At 41.4% G+C, this 22,068-nt stretch overlaps 1 pseudogene; it reads left to right on the top strand.

Annotated features, from left to right (window-relative positions):
• Window positions 1-114: 114 nt before the first annotated feature.
• LOC144462907 (U2 spliceosomal RNA) lies at window positions 115-288 on the top strand (annotated as a pseudogene).
• The last annotated feature ends 21,780 nt before the right edge of the window (window positions 289-22,068 follow it).

The following is a 22,068-nucleotide window of genomic DNA, read 5'->3' on the forward strand; positions in this document are numbered from 1 at the left end:
TTGGTTTTTTACAGATTACATTATTTATCATTATTTTGTCACTTTTATAACTTAAAATTGTATGCCTTAAACATTTGAAGGTTTATGTAAAACGTCTGATATAAGTGTCAATGAAAAAATTTTCAAAAGAAAAAATCTGTTCTTATCAGTTTAATATCTGATACGTCCCCTACCCGGGAACCATATATTAAATTGCTTTTTGGAGCAGGGAGATGGAAAAGGGGCTTGCCCCGTCCACTCCACGCATCGACCTGGTATTGCAGCACTTCCAGGAACGGTGCTACCCCCTCCCTCAACGTGTTGAAAACAGACCACGTAGGACGCGTCTCTAATGTGCCCTCGCCTTGATTTCTTGTTTTCGCCATGCTAGTGTGCAAATTGCGTATGTGTTGACTGAGCCCCTCTACCAGGTGCGCATTTCTAATAGTCATGCGCTATGGCATGATTTACACACTTGCCCAACTTCTCTTTTTGGAACTTTGGCCGTGTTTGAACTTTTCGCCACTGTCTGGCACTTTCCTTTTGAGGACCTGTTACATGCATCTCACTGTAAAATGAATTGAACCGGTACCTGTTGAGTGAGACCACTAGCTGCCAGTTCAGTCAGATGAATAGATCCATTCCCCCAACGTGAAAATCCACTCTGCATAATTTCTGCCGCTGTTTGCCACAGTCGGGTCTGTGCCGATATGTCAAAAGAAAGGCAAACACTCTTCATATGGTTGCGCTTTTATTTATAATATTATTTTCTTCTTTCCTTTAGTTTCAAACAGAGAAGCATGTGGATATATTTTTAACAAAGTGTTGTTCACACTCCAGACCAATAGGTGGCAGCAGCGGGCGGATCACGCCGTGTCTCTAATGTGAGGAGACAGGCCTGTTTTTTAGTCTTTCCGCTGACTTTTTTCTTTTAAATGCAGATCAAACAACACTTGATTGCAGTGTCATTTATCTTTGTCTGGTGTGAACTCACTTAGGTTTTTGCCTCATTTATTGGCGATCAATGGACAGCCTGGCCATGTTAGCTTAGCTTTTACTATGGATATACAGCATGGCGTGATGAGGTATGTGCCCATTTCTCTCAAGTAAAATGTGAACAAGTTTTGTTCAGTCTCACTACAAAAGTGTCTCTTGTATATTAGCGTCCTGTAGATTATCAGAGCCTTTATAGTGTGTGGTTCTGGACTGGTCATTGCTATACATTGCCAGCACCATCACCTATCATCGTATGACCGTGAATGAGGCCCCTGTGTGTGAGGTGTACATGTCATACTTACCTGGCAGGGGAGATACCATGATCAAGAAGGTGGTTCACCCAGGGTGAGGCATTGATGGCGTTCTACCTCTTCCTGATGCCTGTGTCATGTTTTTCTACTATCAACACCTACATCCAACCTAACCTTGCCACGATGACTTCATATGGAACAAGAAGAAATGCCGTCCGCTTTGAACTTCAAGAAAATCTGAAAATGGATCGTTTGCAATTCAGCAGAAATGTCCTCCAGACTATTCTCGGCTTTTCAGCGATGCAACTGAATTACATCTTTGCTCTCAGGTAGGAAAGTCTCTGAGGTCATCTTCGCTACCTTCACCTACTTTGAACAGTGCATTGAAAGGTTTAACCTGAAGAAACCTAATACTCCTGGGCTGGAGAAAATCACCCTAATTCCACTTTCTGAAAGAGATGCCAGAGCAGTTACAGTGATAATGTTCTCTGAAAAGATTTCAACAGAAGATATACAGACCTGGCTATCCTTTCATTGTACGGTTCTGAGAGGCAAGGAGCTACGTGATCAAGATGGGATTCGGACTGGGGCCCGCCGTTTCTATGTGCGGCTCAGACGAGAAAGGGAAATAGGACCTCTTCACCACTTTCCCTCTACTATCCAGCTGGGGCCCGTTAGAGGCCATGTTTTCTACCATGGTCAGCCCAAGGACTGTAGGAAGTGTGGCTGTCTCGACCACCTGGCAGCTAATTGCAATGCCACGTTTTGCAAGAATTGCAAGGTTTCCACCCACTCCACTAGGAACTGTGACCAGCCTATGAGGTGTAACCTCTGTGGAGCTAGCACTCACTCTTTCAGAAGCTGCCCAGAATCCTATGCAAACAGAGCAAGGCAACAAGACCCCTACCAGACAGCGGAACCATCAGCAGAGGAGCAGCCTGCTCCAGAGGGGGAGAACTCAAGACCTGATGGTCAAGGAGAGGAGTCAGCTCCAGATGCTCAGCCTGAAGGAAGCAGAGGTCCCAATAACCCACAACGAGCAAACTGAGCAGGGTGAGTCTTTAGACAGGAGTGCCGATCCAGTCGACATTCCACAGGATGAGGGGAAAGACTCAATTTCTCAGGAGGCTACAGAGAGTCAAGGTGACCTACCAGCAGCCCAGCAAACTGCCTCTGGAAACCCCACCATCATTACCGCCAAGGATTGCAGAGACCTCCTGGAGGTCATGATGGGTGACCTCCCACCACCCATAGAAGACGCCCCTAATACCTCTGAATTGAGGCAACCTTTGGAGGTGACTGAGGAATTACCGCAGTCCCTGCCTTTGTTCTCGGACAGCCCATCATCAGGCCAGACATCGTCCCAGAAGCGCCAAAAGGAGACATCAGGTGATGACTCTTCCCCCTCACAACAGACCCAAGAGGTATGGCCCCTCCCCCTACCCACTTCTTCCCCCTTTCTTGACCCAGAATCCCTGAGCACTTTCTCCTCTTCTGTCATTGTCTTTTGATGAATGAAAACATGTTCTATCATAGTAGCTCAAAATTGATCAGAAATTATACTCTGCTTTGCTCTTTGCAATTTTTTTTGTTCTTCCTCCTCCTTGCACCCCTATTTTTACAGTACTGTACCCTGCATCTCACAAACTTGTCCTTTGTTTCTGTGATACTGTAATTCTTGTTCTTTGTTGATATGAACCTGCAACCAGTCAAAATCTATTGAGCAGTCAGTACTGTAAACAAATGGAAAGCACAATGTTCAGGGCCAGACAATTTGTTTATTGTAGGCTACAGTATACAGCCTACAATGCACTGTAATACAGTATACAATACAAAAATCAAAGGAGTAAACATGTGATCAATGTGCTTCTTCTTGTCTTTGGGCTAGGTCAGGCCAGAGCACTTCGTCGACATCACAAGCATTATTTTCCCTCCTGACTTTCTCCGTCCCACCTTCAACAACCTGTTTGCTCTCTGAACTGGCTTATATTGATTGTGTCACATGATTTGAAACAAGTGAAATCAATTTTCAGTGATTGTGTTTAATCAATGATATGTGTTCTCTATTTGTATTTTATTGTTGCCACTTGTGTTTACCAGTATGGATGACATGTGCATTAGAGTGCAGAATGTGTTTTGAGAATGAGAATGTGTTTAGAGTTCTGCTGAAAAGTCTAAGTGAGATCTGCAAATTGTGTTTTACCATGTGAAATGGTTTAAGGTATTGACAACAGACTGCACAATTAGCTAAATGAGTTCAGGCAACTGCGAACTTTGTTCAGCCAATGGGTTTTAGTGTTTTAGCAATTGAGAAAAACTGTAAGTGCCAAACTGTTTTTGACCAACTGTACAGTGGGACTGATGACATATTCCTTTTACAAGAGTGTAATGTCCCCTACAAGGACAATTATAGTCTTTTCAGAAAAAGATGGACACACGGCGCCTCCTTTTGGTCAGGGGACAATAAAAATAGATCCTCTGGAGTGGCAATTCTCATGAGAGGCCAATCCTTCTGTATCCAAAGGGTTCAAAGGGTGATTGATGGCAGACTCCTTTGTGTGGACTTTGAGTTAAATGATGGTGTCTTTTTTCATGTCAGCAGGTAAGAGGGCAGCAGCCAAGAAGCGGGCCTTCCAAGCTAGGCTTCAAGGGAGGCTACAACGCTACTACCTTCTAGCCCTCTCCGGTTTTGAGGTGGAGGAAGACATTGCTAAACTAAAAAAGGAAATGATGAGACTAGCTAATGAAAAAAGTAGAGGTCTACTTACAAGAAGTCAGATTCAACATTTAGAGGAGAACAAAAATGTACCCGGTATTTCTTCAAAAAACTGGCAAAGTCCAAATACCATATACAATCAGTATTAGATCAAGAAGGGAACGAGGTGTCTGACAGTTGCGAAATCCCCGCCATTGTCAAGTCCTTCTTTTCCAATCTTTACCAAAAAAGACAGATATCTCAAGATACAATGAGTTTTTTTCTCTAACAGCTAACTAATAAACTTGACAATACATCCAGAGATCTGTTAGAGGAGGACTTGACAATTGCCGAGCTAACAAAAGCTATGCAGAGTATGGAAAATAATAAGACTCCAGGTATAGATGGCCTACCAAAAGAATTCTATGCAAGCTTCTGGGACCAGCTAAAAGACCCCCTTTTGGAAGTTTTTAAAGAAAGTTTTGCCACAGGCACACTACCCCCATCATTGCAGAGAGGCTTGATTTCTCCCTGGACCAAAAGAGGACCTGAAGAGACCTCTGACACTGCTGGGGGTAGATGCCAAGATACTGTCAAAGGCCTTATTTTTCCAGATCCAACCCATTGTAAAAAAACTAGTACATATCAACCAGACTTGTGGTGTCCCAGGGCGGTCTATGACTGACAGTCTAGCCCTGGTCAGAGACTCCTACCTTTACTGTCAAGATCGCAACCTCACTTTGTGCATTCTGGGTTTGGATCTGGAAAAAGCCTTTGATAATGTTAGTCATGACTACATCAAGGCTGTCCTTACCCATTTGAATTTTGGCCAGGTGTTTAGAAAGTGGGTGGATTTGCTGTATACAGGATGTAACAGTGTAGTGATGGTGAATGGAGAAAGCACAGACCCTTTTGACATACAATCAGGTGTTCGGCAGGGCTGTGCCCTTTCCCCAATCCTGTTCATTTTAGCCATTGAACCTCTAGCCTTTGCCTTAAGAAACAACAGGAACATCAAAGGGATACCCGTGCCAGGTAGCACAGGTAGGCAGGCAAAGTTGTCCCTTTACATGGATGACCTAACCCTGCTTTTGTCTGACAACAGGTCTGTCAGGGAAACATTGGCCTTATGTGATCTTTTCACTCTGGCCTCAGGGACAAAGGTCAACAAGAACAAAAGTGAAACCTTGCACCTCAATTGGCGAGAACCCATTGAAGACCTGGGCCTGTTAGAAAGGGAGAACACCAGATGGGAGAAAACATGGAGACTCGTAATTGGGACTCCAACCTACCAAAATTAACAGGCAAATTGATGCAGTGGCAGGATAGAGAGCTCTCCTTCACAGGGAAAGTTTTGGTTGTAAAAGCAAAAGTCTTGGGTTCTTTAACACACCTTGCAGCCACTTTCCCCATCCCCCACAAAATAATGGCGTTCCTCAGAAAGACCATCTTTCATTTTATTTGGGGAAACCAACATGAGAAATTGAAAAGAGACATCATGTATAGGCCTGTGGAAAAAGGAGGTAAAGCAGTCCCAGAGATAGAAGGGAAGTTAAAAGCTATGTTTGAACACCTATCTTGAAAGCCTGTCTGAGCACTGAAAAGGGCCATACTTGGAATCATTTTGCAATGTTGTGGGTAGGGCGTAATGTACTCACTGCCTGGGGCAAAAGACCACCCTTAAGTGTACCATATGCAGAAAGCTGCCCGTCAGTCTATAGTATAGTAGCTCAAAGCTTAACCCAGGGACTTGCAGCAATCCCACCAGGAAAAATCTCGAGAACCAACATAGAGAAGTTTTTGTCTCCTCAACTGTCAAGACTGACTCCTGTGGGCACACTGACAGAAGAAAGATGCAAAAGAGTCTGGTCAAATATCAACAACAAAATTTTGACTAACACACATAAAAACTTAGCCTGGCAAATTGCCCATCAGTGTTTGCCTACAAGAGCCTTTCTTGAAAGGAGGCACTGCACTCGGATTTCCAAGTGCCCTAGACCAACCTGTGGCAATGATAAATCTGTTTTCCACCTTTTTTGGTCTTGCCCTTTCGTAAAAGATGTTTGGTCACTGGTAATTCCTTGGTTGGGGAAGCTGTATAGGACCCCAGTGTGCTATGATGATATTGCATATGGTATTACACAAGAAACACCACCAGAAAATGTCAAAAAATGGTGGGTAGTGATAAACTGTGTAAAGGATAGTTTATGGAAGGCCAGAAATATTTTGGTTTTCAAAAAATACAATGCTCCAAAAGAGATTGTTTTAAAAAGTACGTTGAACATCTTCAGAGACTACATCTTGAAAGATAAATCATGTAAAGACGACAGAAAAAAGCTTGAAATGTGGAGGGTCCCTACTAACTTTAAAGTTTCCTAACAAATGTTTGAAAATATTTATGCACAGGAAATGTCTAGGTAGTATGGAACTATCTGTTATTATATAGCATTGGTCCTTTTAAACCACAATGCCAAATAGATGTCGAAATTGATCATCAGTGTTGTCAGTATTTATGATGTAGTTTTGATTTTTGTTTTTGTTTTTCTTTAGTGCATTGAACTTGATCTATTGTGTATGGTTTGTGGGTAATACAAAGCACATTGTCTGGAAGAGATGTTAAAAAAAACTGCCATGATGTATATCTGAAATGTACTTAATAAAGTTTAAAAAATTAAAAAATTAAAAATGATATCTCTCTGCGGTGTAAGGGACGTGGCAAGTTCTTTGCAGGACACCACACCCTGCGCCATGGTGGTACCTACAACCTCGAGACGGAATGCTGTCCGGTTTGAATTGCAGAATGGCTTGGAGATGGATGGATATGAAAAAAAATAATAAAAAATCTGTTCTTATCAGTTACTACAATTGTCAGTCATGCGGTGTATGGGACGGCAGTAAGTTTTTTTGCTTTTCAGCTGGGTGGCTAAAAGCTGACAAAAACGCATCCCAACACAACTCCTGAGTGGGGATGGCGGCATCGACCATACTGCAGTCGGCAGAGAAATCAGCTGGACTGAACCTGAAGAACACATTGAGATTCGAGACAAAAGACAAAGAAGTACCTGACAGAGTCTCCTTTGGGAAGAATGTGCTCATCGAAGCCCTAAGTTTACGACCAGAAGACATCTTTTGCCTACAACAAAACATGACAAGTGGATACTACGACGTCACTTTCAACTCAAGCGCACAAATGGAGGAGGTACGTGTCTTAGTTGCCCAGCAAGCCAGCCCAGTACTGAAACCCTTTCAAGTGACATCCTAGTTCCGAAATAACTATCGTGTTGTGACCGTCCACATGCACAACCCATGGGTGAGCAAAGAGACCATAAGATTTTTCCTTGGGAGATATGCAGTAGTCCTACCTGGCATTAAAGAAATAAAGGATGCCTTGGGTATCTGGACTGGGAAAAGGCAGTTCCATGTCCAGCTGAAAGAGGAAGCCAGTGGATACGATGGGTTTTGCCACCCCCCAGCTGTCTTCACCATTGGTGGGAACCGTGGCTACCTGGTCTATGCTGGGCAGCCGAAGTTCTGTCGAAAATGCCACACATACAGGAGACCTGCACACATGTTCGATGTCGGAACTGTGGTGAGTTGGGCCACCTCATCAAGGACTGTCTGAAAACAAAAAGGTGTGACGTGTGCAGCTCCGAATACCATCTAGCCAGAGACTGCCCTAGGCCAAAATCCTATGCAGTGGCTTTGTAGGATGGCACAGCTGATAGGGGAGGTGAGAGGGCTTGAGAGACATTGGAGTCGTGTTGGTGGAAATCCGAAAACAGCAAGAGGAGCAGCGAGATACCCAAGTGGAGATCAAACCAAAGGACTGCAACAACACGGAGATGGTTGTGGTGGCAATCGCAACTCCTACACCAGCTACTGGTGAGGTGGGGGAGGCCAGGAAAGCAGACGGCGACCAGCTGATGGATGGATGGAACATAATGACCAAGAGAAATCGGAAAAGATATTTAAAAAAAAAAAGGAAGGTTGTTTTCAGCCCAGAAACATCAACACAAGATCCAGATCTTACAATGCTACCTCCAGACTCCAGCTTCAGCCCTCTGCTGGATGAGAGCGAGGTTGCCGACGATGTTCCTGCTGATGTCATTCCTGCTGACGAGGAACCCCAACACACCGAATCCAGCTCCATGCCCCCCAAGTTAAGTTGTTCAGGCACAGTTTCCCCATCCTTACTAACACCAAGTAAAAGACAGTAAATTCATTAAGAATAATGGATTTCAAAATCATAACTTTGAACGCTACAAAACACAAAAAAGAGAAGGTCTGTATTTTCCCATTTAGCCACACTTAGCTTCACTGTTTGCTTACTTCAAGAAGTACACCTAAAAAGTGAAAATGACATTGTTAATTTCTCTAGAGAATGGGTAAAAGGGGAATCTAGGTGGAGTGTGGGCGGCGTGCATTCAAGTGGGGTGGGATTAATATGTGGGAATAATAGAGAAATAGAGATAGTAGATTGTTTTTCTTTCGTTCATGGGAGAGTCCTTGTAGTTGATCTAAACTGGCGAAACAAACAACTGAGAATTATTAAAGTATATGCACATACCAATTCTGCTGCCCGCAGGGAGCTTTTTAAATCCCTCGATACCTGTTTTATGACAAACTGACTGGTTTATGTAGCAGGAGACTTTAATATTTCCATAGATAAAGGTTGTAATATCTCCTTACTTAAATCCCGACTACAAAAATTCAATTTGGTAGATACTTACAGGTTAATTAAGAAAAAAGATGCTGGTTTCACTTGGGAAAATAGCAGTGGAGCCAAGAGTAGAATAGATTATATTTTCATTCCACGTGACACTAAAATGACTAATGTTCGGACGTCCCCTGTTTATTACTCAGACCACAGCTTACTTTCAGCATCATTAGAACTACAAACATCAAACTACGGGAAAGGTTACTGGAAAAGACACCTTCCAGGTTTTTTTTAATAGATGTGTCAAACTAAAAAGTCTATACTCGTCTACTATAGAGTGGTGGGACGATACAAAAAACAGGATAAAACAGTACATACTCATTTTTTTGTAAAAAACGATCTAAACATAAACATAATTCTTTTCGTGAAATTCAAAAGAAAATCCAAGATCTATATACTCAGTATAATATAACTGGAAAGGAGATAGATAAAGACAAGTTAACTGTGTTGCTGAAGGAGCAGCAGGAGATGTGCGAACAAAGAGCTCGAAATTTTACATTTAAATTACAGAGGGGAAAATATGAAGAAGATGAGAAATGTTCTGCTTATTTTTTTAAGAAAGCTCGGGCACAAAGGAAAAAACAGGTAATACAGGGGTTGAAAAGAGAGAATGGGCATGTTTGTGAAAATAATGAAGAAATAGTGGAGATGGCAAGATTACATTACGATAAACTATTTGAAATGGAAATACTGACATAGACAAAGGGAATTATTTCTTAGATTGCATAGATAAAAAGGTACCCCTGGATTTAAAAGTAAAGTTAGAAGAAGGACTAAAGTTGGAAGAGTTGTATATTGCCTTAAAGTCAATGAAAGATAAAAAAGTTCCAGGTAGGGATGGGCTTGCGAAAGAATTTTACATGACCTTTTGGTTTTTAATTGGGCATCATTTGCTGGAGGTGTTTAATGAAATCCTTGAATGTGAGAAAATGAGTAAGTATGTGAGAGGGAGTAGTATCCTTACTCTATAAAAAAGACGATCCATTGTTCCTAGTTAATTATCGGCCGCTGACATTGCTGTGTGTAGATTATAAAATTTTGAGTAAAGTCATAACAAACCGGCTGGCTACTGTAATGCCATTTATTGTAGGCATTGATCAAACTAATGGGGTGGCAGGAAGGAGGATTTCATGGAACATTCAATTACACAGAGACTTACTGACATAGAAGACAGAAATCTGTCAGCTATATGTGTCAGTCTAGACCAACAAAAAGCATTTGATAGAGTAAATCATTCCTTTTTGATTAGAGTATTGTCCAGTTTTGGGTTTGGAGTTAATTTTATGAACTGGATAAAGATTCTGTATAATGACATTAATAGCAGAGTAAATGTGAATGGTAACATTAGTAAGGAAATCCAACAGACCAGTTTTATATGCAGAACCGTTAGCATGTTCAGTTAGAAAGAATTCTAATATCAGAGGCATTTCTCTGCCGGGGGGGAGGTTTTGAAATTGTCGCAATATTCAGATGACTTGGTATTGTATGTAGCAGATGACAACACTCTGGGAGAGGCCCTTGGTGTGTTGGATCATTTTTCGATTGCTTCTGGGTCAAAAATAAACAAGAAAAAGATACAATATTTGCAATTTTTTGGGAGACACAATACAACAGTTTTTGGGAGCATGGAGTTGGAGAAAAGATATTCTTTTTGGTTTAACTTTATGTACTGGTCCAATGAACATACTTGGTGTTTCCTTTGGACATCCTGAGCGAGGTGGGTTTTATAACTGGTCCCAGAAATTGAACCTGGTAGACAAAAAAATATCTGTTTGGAAAACTAGGAGGTTGACATACATAGGCAAAACAATGGCCATTAAATCTGACATTTTACCTGCATTGCTACATTTAACTTACATTTATCCAATGCCCTTTTCATTTCGTAAGTTATTGACAAAGACAATCTTTCAGTTTTTCTGGTGTGGTTATGAGTACATAAAAAGAGAGAGAATCTATCAGAGTGTAGAAGATGGTGGAAGGAATCTCCCCAACATCCCTTTAAAATTGGATGTTTTGTTCTTTTGTTATATATGTGTAGCCTTTCAGGAGAGACACAAGGGCTTCAATAAAGATGCCACAGCAGCCAGTGTGGGTCATACGCATGTCATTTATTTGATTATGACTAAAACTCTAAAAACACCAGCAAAGAAGAAGAAGAGGACAGACAGTCGTACTACGGTTGGGACACCAACCACTCACTGCTGGGACACTGGGAGTATACTACATATTCAAAGAAACCAAAACTCAACACATTTCAAATAAAACACCACACAATTAACAATGTGCCACCACAAACCACACCACCATCTAAAGTGAACTCCCAGCGTCAACCACATTGGAGAATGGAGGGCCCCACCAACCGCCGCACTAGAAACAGAAGAAGACAGAGTATTAAAACTCTAAACAGTTTAAATCCTACACTAAACAGTAAAACAATACAATCAATAAAAATAAAATACATAATACTAAAATAAAATAAACGGCAGCCAGCGCTTTGCCTGGAAACAAACAAAGCACAGTTAATTTACTTGGTCAGACACGAGAGGTTTAAAATGCTGGTTGTTTTACATACCTCTGTGCTGTGTGACACTCAAGTTAGACCTAAAAACATGGTAGACCCACAATTAAAATCATTAAAATACAAATACTTCGGGGTGGAAGCACCCCTACTTTACCCTAACAATTAAAATACTAACATAACTATAAAACAACGTTAAAAGTCCACCCTACCAGAGTCAGAGGGAATCAAGCAGTCACAGTCACAGCCACAGCCACAGTGAGCACACACAGTTTGAAGAGTGCTGCTGCAGTCACACCTGCTGCCAATCAGTCCCTCCTACCCCCTCTGATTGGCCTCTAGCCTCTGTTCTCTGCAGGGTCCTTATGACCTACTGCTACATATGTCATTTGTTATCTTTTGATTACATGCATAAATGTCAGGTTTTCCTAAAGTTCTGGCTTACAATCCCTTTCTGCTTTATTACTCAGTGGGACAATAGCATGCCCAAAGCCGAAGCTATGCCTGAGTATTTCTGTTATATAGTGAAATGGTTAAAAAAAAACAAAAAAAAAACGCATAATGTCAAAGTAAAGATAATGTCAGAAACCACAGAATCCTTTATCAGAAGTTAATTGAAAGGACATGTCATACTGATATTCACACTACACAAATAGATTGGATGAAAGCTTAATTAAAAGGATTAGAGAACAGGTTAAAAGATTTCAATTGGTTAGTATTGCATAAAAAACTTCCAGTCCAGTCTATATTATACAAACATAAATTGACCAAAAATAAAGATTGCCCAAGACCCGAATGCAACGCCGAAGAAACAATATGTCATGTTCTATGGGAATGTCCTTTTGCTGTTTTAGTTTGGAAAAGGTTATTTCCAGCCCTTTTTTCAGTCGACTATGAATTTGTGAGACGTTTCAAGTTACAAAAAGGAGTTCAGACCCAACAATTACCATTAGTTATCTTAATTTCTTTAACAAAAGTGAAATTATGGAATGTTAGACAATCCGTCATTAACAACACCACTGAATGGACGATTTTTTGGAGTTGTGAAATGCATTGAATTGGGGAGTCAAAAAATGTGTTCCTTTGAAGTCCAGAAATGGGGATGGGATTCAATTAAAGATAAATGGAAAGTGTTATTTTTGGAAGAATCTAAAAGTATTATGTAGAGATGTGAATGTTTGGGTCCTTAGCTCCTTTCTTGCCATTAAAGAGACACTGAATTGAAGTGTTTGGCACTGATTACCTGCGTAAGAAAGCAGCGGGATGCTTTGTTGTTATGGTTGTCGGGATTTCTTTCTGTTATGTTAATTTTTGTTTCATTTATCTTAATCTCAATTATTATGTTTATTTTATCGGGTTATTAACCAATTCCATATATCGTGCCTTATTTTGTGCCTTGGTTAAATAAAGTTTAAAAAAAAAAAATCTGTTCTTATAAGAACAGATACTACACTTGATCTTAGTTCTTATGAGATCAGATACTACACTTGATCTTAGTTCTTATAAGAACAGATACTACACTTGATCTTAGTTCTTACAAGAACAGATACTAAAACCACCTTCTTGATCATGGCTGTTCCAATTTTGCAGATTTGAAGATTGTCAAAGCTTTTTCATACAAGGCTGGCCTCGTCTCTGCATGGGGGATTTCAAGAGGGATCCTTCTACCCATTCCAGCTAAAATCCCATGACCCACCCAAAGTCTTGCAAAATGACACCATAGACTGGCATTATCACTCAACACAGCATTGACAATAGGAAGAAGAAACAAAGCATCAAGTTTGGCACAGAAGTCAGGTACTGCCTTTCCTCCTTTGTTCAGAGGCTTGTACATTATTTCTCTTTTTAGCAATTCCTGTTGGGAACCCTATTTAAATTGGAACATTGTTCTTCCCAGGCCAGTGAGGAAAAAGTTGGGGACCGGTAATGTGGCTGCAAGAAAGGTGAGGGAGGCCAGGACCTCTGCCTTCAGGACCAGGACCTTCCCTGTGATGGTGAGATCTCTTTGTTCCCAGCTGCTCAGTTTCCCTTTTATTCTGGGGAGCCTTTGTTCCCAATTTACCATTTTCATCTCCCTCCCTATCTCAATCCCTAGTAGTTTTATTCTGTCTGTTTTTTCCTCTGGGCCAAGATCCAATTTACCCTCCCACCAATTCAGATTTAAGATCTCACTCTTGGCCCTGTTTAGTTTAGCCCTAGAGGGACGAGAGAAGAGATCGCACCATCTGAGACTATTAAAAACAGATCTGTTATCACAGCATAAAATAGTCAAATCGTACATGTACAGTGACACTTTGGCTTCCCTCCTTCCACTCCCAGGAACAAGCAGGCAGTGGATAGAGGGATCCTGTTTGATAGCACAAGCAAGAGGCTCCATTGCAAGAATAAACAAAATGACAGATAGAGGGCAACCTTGTCAAACCCCACCCTGTACCTTAAAGGGAGCAGTGTAAGTGCCATTCACAATAACCTTACTAAAACAGTTAACATACAATAGATTGATCCAGGCCCTCAGCTGAGGACCAAAACCAAAACTCAACAAAACTCTTTTAAAATAATCATGGTTAATTTTATCAAAAGCCTTTTCTAAGTCTAGGCCTGATATACAGAGAGAAAGCTTGCGGTCTACTGCATACAGATAAGAGTCTCGCACCAGGACGAGACTGTCACCCATACTTCGGCCTGATACTACACAAGTCTGTTCTACTCCTACAGCCTGATCTATTACTTTGTGTAAACGGAAGAAAAGTGCTCTCGCTAAATTTTTGCGGTCAACCCCAAGTAGTGTGAGGGGGCGGCAATTTTTTATATCTTTTTTGTTTCCCTTTTTGAACAAGAGAGTGATGGAGCCTTCTCTTCTCTGATGGTAATGTTCCAATACTCAAACTCTCGTTGAACATTTCAAGAAGTGGGCTCTTTAGTTCTTCCCAAAAGGTCGATTTAGAATTCTTTTGGCAAGCTGTCTGACCCCGGGGCTTTGTTGTTTGCCATACTATTCACTGCTTTTGTTAGTTCCTCTACAGACAGTTCAATTTCAAGTTTTCCATTAACTTCAGTTACGTTTTTATTTATTTTTGAAAAAAAAGGATAAAAAGATAATTTTTTCTTAAATCTTCTAACCACCCCTTCATCTTGCAGTACAGAAACATTCAGCTTCCAAGAGCTTTTACCTCGTTCTGTCACATTTTTTAAGACGAGAGAGCAGTTAAGAAGTGCATGATCAGAAAAGAAGACCGGCTTAACTGTGGCTTGGGAGACCTGCAAGCTCTTTGAGGTAAACAGAAAATCAATTCTTGAATGTGTTTTGCCATTGAACCATGTAAAACCAGGTGAGTTGGAGTTTATGGAACGGTATGTGTCAGTGAGTTTGAAATCCTGGATAAGATTATTCAAGGCAATGGAGCTAGAATCAAGTTTGACAGAAGTAGTAGATAAACGGTCTTCATTTTCAACCAGACAATTAAAATCTCCCCCCAGGATTACCTCTCTGCTACACAACAATAATGGCTATATCTCTTTCATAGTCTCTAAACGCTCTTTAAGCTCAGCTGGACAATACACATTAATAATTCTCATATTATCACTGAGATATGAGACATCAACACACAAAATCCTCCCATCCCTGATGCGCTGCACCTTTTGCACATTAAAGTTAGGACCTTTAAAAAGGATCCCGATGCCAGATGACCTATTTTGGTTGTCACCAGACCACACTGATTGTCCATAAGTCCATCTTTCTTTAAATTCTCTATAATTATCTCTGTATGGGATATTACACTCTTGTAACATGAAAATGTTACTAGGCTCTGCTTGTAGGAAAGTAAAGACTGAAAGATATTTTAGGGGATCATTCAGCCCTCTGGTGTTGAGTGAAGCAACAGAGAGAGAAGCCATGAAGAGAAAAAAGTGGAGTGCAGGGGTCAGGGGGCAGCTTAGCATGAGGAATTATACAGGTTCAAGCTATTCAAGCACAGACTAGTTTCTGCTTCTTCCTTTTCTTATCTTTTCGGGAGCCACCCATATGGGTGGTTGCAGAAAAGGCAGACAAAGCCTTGAGGTCTAGAAGGGGGGGGGGCGTGGGGCGTTGGACCATACCTCTACATCTGGGACGTTGATGGAGGGGGTCCCTGAGATCCTCTTGGGCCGTTTCAAAGGTGGTGTGCTCTCGTTGGATGAGGAGGGGGTGGAAGAGCTTGCAGATGGTGTGGCACTGGGTGGGCGGCACTCCTCAGGGGCCGAGTCTGGTTGGCCGTGTGGAAGGTCCTGCTGGAGCATCACCTGGGAGACGGTCCTCTCTTGTTCAGTTACCAGCAGACCCCGCCGGTTCGGATGTACCTCCTCGATGGGCTCAAACTCCCCAGGAAGACACCTGCCTGTCTGGAGCTCCAGTGTTGTCTGGCTTGAATAGACCACTTCCTCCTCATCCTCCTTGGCCCCCAGCTCACCACCGGACTCCTCGCTCGTCACTTCATCAGACTCTGCCTCTCGAGGGAAGAGCGCTGCCTGTAGGTCTTAGCGGATGGTTGACTCAGAGGTGGCATGGGTGTTGGTCGAAGCTAGGGTTGCCTGGGGTAGTTCCTGGTCATAGGTCGGTGCTGGTGGCACCTGGGTCAGAGGGGGTGGTTGCTCCTGACCTGCTGGCCCTGGCTGAGTCTTGTCAGTGGGGTCGGGTCCCTCCGGGGGTGGCCGCTCCTCTGCTGGTGGAAAGTTAGTGTCATCTGTAGACGTGGGATGTCTAGCACGGTTGGCGTAAGACCGGGGGCAGCTTCGGAAAGTGTGGCTACTAGAGCTGCAGATGTTGCACCTTGTTTGCTGGTCACAGTCTTTGGTGGTATGTTCAGTGTTTTGACAGTTCCTGCAGAATGTGACGTTGCAGTTGGCAGCCAGATGTCGAGTGGAGCCACACTTCCTGTAGGTCTTTGGTTGCTCTGCATAGAAGACATAGCCCCTGTTGGGCCCCAGCTGGATGGTAGAAGGCAGGTGTTGAAGCCCCCCAGAGGCTCCATCTCTTCTGAGGCGTACATAGAAGCGCCTTGATCCAGTTCGGACACCATCCTCATCCCTGAGTTCCAACATCCGTATGACAGAGCAATGGAAGGACAGCCAGGTGCTGATGTCTTGTGTTGTCACTTTCTCAGAATACATGAGAACTGTGACTGCCTTGGGTTCCCTCTCTGAGAGAGATGTCAAATCAGTGTTGGCCAGTCTGAGGTTGTTGACTTTCCTCTGCTCAAAGCATTCAAGGCACTGTTCAAAGAGGAGAAATGTGGTAAAGATTACTTCAAAGGTCCTCTTTCCAAACAGAGCAAACACACAGTCAAGTTGTTGGGGTGAGAAACCCAACTCTTTCTGGACCACCAGTCTGCTAAACTGCAACCTGTCCATCGCCAAGCCATTCTGCAATTCAAACCGGACAGCATTCGGTCTCGTGGTTATAGGTACCACCATGGTGCAGGGTGTGGTGTCCTGCAAAGAACTTGCCACGTCCTTTACACCGCACAACTGTGACAAAGTTCATACATTGGCCACAAGAGAGATATACCTTAATCATGGTATCTCCCCTGCCAGGTAAGTATGAGTTGTACACCTCACACACAGGGGCCTCATTCACAGTCATACGATGATAGGTGATGGTGCTGGCAATGTATAGCAATGACCAGTCCAGAACCACACACTATAAAGGCTTGATAATCTACAGGATGCAAATATACAAGAGACACTTTTGTAGTGAGACTGAAAAAAACTTGTTCACATTTTACTTGAGAGAAATGGGCACATATCTCATCACGTCATGCTGTATATCCATAGTAAAAGCTAAGCTAACATGGCCAGGCTGTCCATTGATCTCCAATAAATGAGGCAAAAAGCTAAGTGAGTTCACACCAGACAAAGATAAATGACACTGCAATCAAGTGTTGTTTGATCTGCATTTAAAAGAAAAAAATCAGCGGAAAGACTAAATAACAGGCCTGTCTCCTCACATTAGAGACACGGCGTGATCCGTCCGCTGCTGCCACCTATTGGTCTGGAGTGTGAACAACACTTTGTTAAAAATATATCCGCATGCTTCTCTGTTTGAAACTAAAGGAAAGAAGAAAATAATATTATTATTATTAGTAGTAGTAGTAGTAAACAGCGGCAGAAATTATGCAGAGTGGATTTTCATGTTGGGGGAATGGATCTATTCATCTGACTGAACTGGCAGCTAGTGGTCTCACTCAACAGGTACCAGTTCAATTCATTTTACAGTGAGATGCATATAACATGTCCTCAAAAGGAAAGTGCTAGACAGTGGCGAAAAGTTCAAACACGGCCAAAGTTCCAAAAAGAGAAGTTGGGCAAGTGTGTAAATGATGTCATAGCACATGATTATTAGAAATGCGCACCTGGTAGAGGGGCTCAGTCAACACATACGCAATTTGCACACTAGCATGGCGAGAACAAGAAATCAAGGCGAGGGCACCTACATGGTCTGTTTTCAACACGTTAATGGAGGGGGGTGCACCGTTCCTGGAAGTGCTACAATACCAGGTCGATGTGTGGAGTGGATATTAAACTGATAAGAACAGATTTTTTTTTTTTTTTTAAGAATTTATTTATTCAAACATATTCAAAATACATATACAATTTCCATGGCACCAAGACAATGAATACGAACAGGTAGTAAATATAAGGAAAACAGAATAAACACTACACTCAAAGGCAAAATGAAATAATAAACACACTCTGTAAGTGCAAAATTAGTAAGAAAACCATTGCAACATACAGCATGCATGAAATAAGTAAATTAAAAAGTAAAAATAAATAAATAGGGCTATTCAAAAAGGGTTTTATCACATTCAAAATCATTGGGTATTCTTGTTTTACTCCAGTCCACATAGTTACAAAACAATCTTTTTTTATATATCGGGAAAAATGATTTTCCATTTTGTCTTGATGGAAGTTTCCCCCCATTTCAAGACCTCACCATGGTATCATTTGATTATTTCTTGTTTGATCCCATACACCAAACTCAATTCTGAACTTATATAGGTTTCTTTAATTAAATTACATCTGGCTTCCCACAGTTTAACTTTGATCAAAGAAATTAAGCATACTAATGGCAAGCGATGGTTTTTCTTAGCTTTTTTTTAACTCAAAATACGGACCGGCAGCCTTCTGTGTAATACTAACCAATTAAAGTCCTTTAATCTGTTATCCAGTTCTTTTGGTTTTGATCTAATCCAAGTTATTGCAGGAATGCTCATTGTTTCAGATAGTACTTGTTTAGTGACTAATTCACAATACAACAGTTTATGATTTTCTCTTAATTTCGCATCTAAACATTCGGGGTTATTTTTGGTCCACTTGACAATATTTCCTAGGTGTAAAGGTAAGGCCTCTGCTTTTGGCAATCTATTATTCCATTTGACCAAGGGACGTAAAGGAAAACTCAGCCAAAATTTTAACAGAATTGACACTTGTGTGAAAACTCCTCTGAGAGTAATTTAACTAAAGAAGAAAAAAAACAAAACATTTAATTTTATAGGGATACATGGCAAATCTCTCCCTCCTGCGTCTATGGGCTGATAGATTCTTCCTCTCTATATATTCATATCCATTCCAAAAGAAGTTAAAGATCATTGAAGTTAACTTCTTCCTCAGACTTGTTGGTAAACTGAAAATGTACGCAAGGTGCAGTAAACTGGGTAGGATATCTGCCTTCACCACCAGCACTTTCCCTGTAAATGTCAATCGTCTTTGTTTCCATAAGCCTAATTTTTTGTTTACTTTGTCAATTTTTGCCTTCCAGTTTACCAAACCGTTATCTTTATGCCTGTGGAACTTGACACCCAGTATATTAACAGAGCCAGTACATACTGACATCCCATGTGGATTTTCATTTCTATTTCTCCATGCACCTAAATATTTGATTTGTGATTTTGTTTTATTTATTTTGGAACCTGAGACCTCTGAGTACTCATCCATGACACTTACAGCTTCAGCAAGACTTTGATCATCATTACAAAATAGAACTAAATCATCACAATATTGGGATAGTTTTACAGTTTCACCTCCAGGTAGTTTGATCCCCTTGATTCTTTCATTATTTCTAATTGCACATGCTAGTGGCTCAACATATAAAATATACAACATAGCTGATAAGGCACATCCCTGTCTAACCCCTTTGCCTTGGTTGATCAGTGGACTTAGGTTTCCATTTATGTTCACCCTGCTTCCCACATCGTTATACAAAGTTTTGATTATGTTGATGAAATTCTCACTGAAGCCAAACGTTTCAAGGGTGTTGAACATACAAACATAGTTCACCCTGTCAAAAGCTTTTTGCTGATCAATGGTCACTGAGATGGCAGACTGGTTTCTATCTTGCAGGTAGGCCATTATGTCTCTATACAGACTAATGTTCCATGAGATTTTTCTGCCCTTCACTCCACATGTCTGGTCATTTACGTGTGGCATCACTTTTACCAGTCTATTTGTTATAGCTTTACTTATGATTTTGTAGTCTATACAGAGCATTGTTATTGGTCTGTAATTTGACAGATCTCTGGGGTCGTCTTTTTTGTACAGCAGAGATATGATCCCCTCCCTCATTGATTGGCACATTCTCCCCATAGCAAGAATTTCTTTAACTACCTCAAGGAAATGAAGTCCTATCACATCCCAAAAAATAATATAGAATTCTTTTGACAGCCAGTCTATTCCTGGTGTTTTATTATCTTTCATTTCTTTTACTGCTCTGTATAGTTGCAACAATTCCACATCTTTTCCCAAGTCTTCAACCATTTCCATAGGAACCTTTTTATTTACATGTTGAAGCAGGAAGTTCTTTGATTTTTCATCATTTACCTTTTCATTTCTGAAATGATTTGCAAAGTGGTGTACTGCTATGTCAATCATTTCTTTTTTGGTGTTTACTGTTTGACCTTGTTTGTCAGTTAGTTCTAATATTGTTCTCCTCTTCCCTTGCTCCTTTATTTGTTTAAAGAAATATGATGAACATTTTTCGTCTACCTCCCACCCCATCTGCTGACTTCTAAATGCGAATATTCTGGATTTTTCTTCAAATACCTGACGTTGTTTTGTTAACAGTAGTTTTAATGTTTGTTTGTCTGTCTCAGTCTTGTTTCCATTAGCACTACTGTACAGTTGTTCTATTTTCTTTTGTATTTGGTAAAAATCCCTGTGTTTTTCTTTGTTTCTTTTTTTTACAGAAGTCTTGAGTAAACATTTTAATTTTACATTTTGTGTTGTCCCACCATTCTGTCTTGTTTGGGTAAAAACACTGCAGTTCTACACAATCTTTGAAAAACTCCCTAAAGTCTTTGTTGAACGAACTGTCTCTTAGCAGAGTATTGTTAAATTTCCAGTATGATTTACCATATTTCTGAGCACTACTTTGACAAGAGACTGATAACACAGTATGGTCCGAATAAAAAACAGGTCTGACACATGCAGCTTTCACTTTAAGAGACTCTGGTAAGAATATATAGTCTAGTCGGCTTTTGTCCCCTCTAGTATTTTCCCACGTATATCCCGGGTCACTCTTGTTAACATTTCTATATACATCAATCAGACAGTAGTCTTTAATTACATTTTTGACCTGTGAACAATCCTTACTTTTTTCCAGGTCGACATTCATGTCACCTGCCCAGATTATTGTTCTGTTTGTCATGAAAGCTGCATCCATGTCATCATACATTTCTTTCCTAGCCTTTGATTCTGTATTGGCATATGTATTTATGAGTCTAAATTTTTCCTCTGCCCAATCTATATCTACCACCAAGACCCTGCCCTGAACCAGGGAGAAACTGCTCACTATTTTTAGATCTCTCTTTCCACACAGAATACCCACCCCCGAGGAGTAGAGTCCACCCACGCTCCATCTTGAATCTCCCTTCAACATTCTATTGAAAACTTTACAATGTCATTTTCATTTCTTAGATGTACTTCTTGTATAAAGCAAAGAGAGAAATTCAGAGAGGCTAAATATGTAAATACTGCTGCTCTTTTAACTTTATTCTGAAGCCCCCTGGCATTTGTAGTTATGATTTCTATTTTTGTAAATATAGGCTTTGTGAGGTTTCTTTCGCTTTATTGAAAGGAGAAACAAAAAGAGCTCAGTTTTTTTTGTTTTAGTTGTTACTAAGGCAACTGTGAAGTGCTATCGTTGAGCGTGGGCAGTGCAGAAAACAGATTCTTAAAAAATATCGCATTTTCTGCCTTTACCTGGGGGTCAAGTCTTTCGACTACAGGTGTGTTCAGAGATGTGGGGGTTTCATCGTCTGACGAAGGCACGATCTCCGCCGACATTTCTGTAATGACATCTCCCAGCATAGCGTCTCTGATGTAGTCGGCTGCCCACGCAGTCTCTCTGTAGGTCCCTCCCCTTGTCAGCGTCTCTGTGGTGATGGTTCTCCTCTCGGTTCCTCCAGTGATCTCTGCCTTTGCCTGTTTCCTCAGTTTCCTCTGCTCTCGTGTCCATCCTTGGTTGTCGTGTTCTGGCATTGTTTTCGGGCTTTCGTTTTTCTTTCGTTTTTGCCTGTGTCGTCTCTTGTCACTCTGCACTGTCCAGTCCCCTCCACCGTCATCACTGCTGTGTGGGAACTCAGTTGCTGTCGTTCCTGGTCTCTCGGTCCTCTCCCTCCTCTGTTCTCCATCTGTGGTAGCCTCGTCGGGACACGCTGTTGCTGCTTCTCTCTCCGCCTCTATCTCCCATATGACTTCCTCAATGTCTCTGAGCGCATGGCCCTCCCTCGGGGGAACCATGTTGCCTTTTATTACCCCGGAATATGAGGGCTTGGGGCAGTCTTTTGCCAAGTGCGTGTGTGAGTTGCACAGGCTACACCTTTTTGCTTCTCTGCAGTCTTTCATTGTGTGGCCAATGGTTTGACAATTTCTGCAACGGATT

This window comes from Epinephelus lanceolatus, chromosome 4 (assembly GCF_041903045.1).
Source record: "Epinephelus lanceolatus isolate andai-2023 chromosome 4, ASM4190304v1, whole genome shotgun sequence".
In the NCBI taxonomy this organism is placed as follows: domain Eukaryota; kingdom Metazoa; phylum Chordata; class Actinopteri; order Perciformes; family Serranidae; genus Epinephelus; species Epinephelus lanceolatus.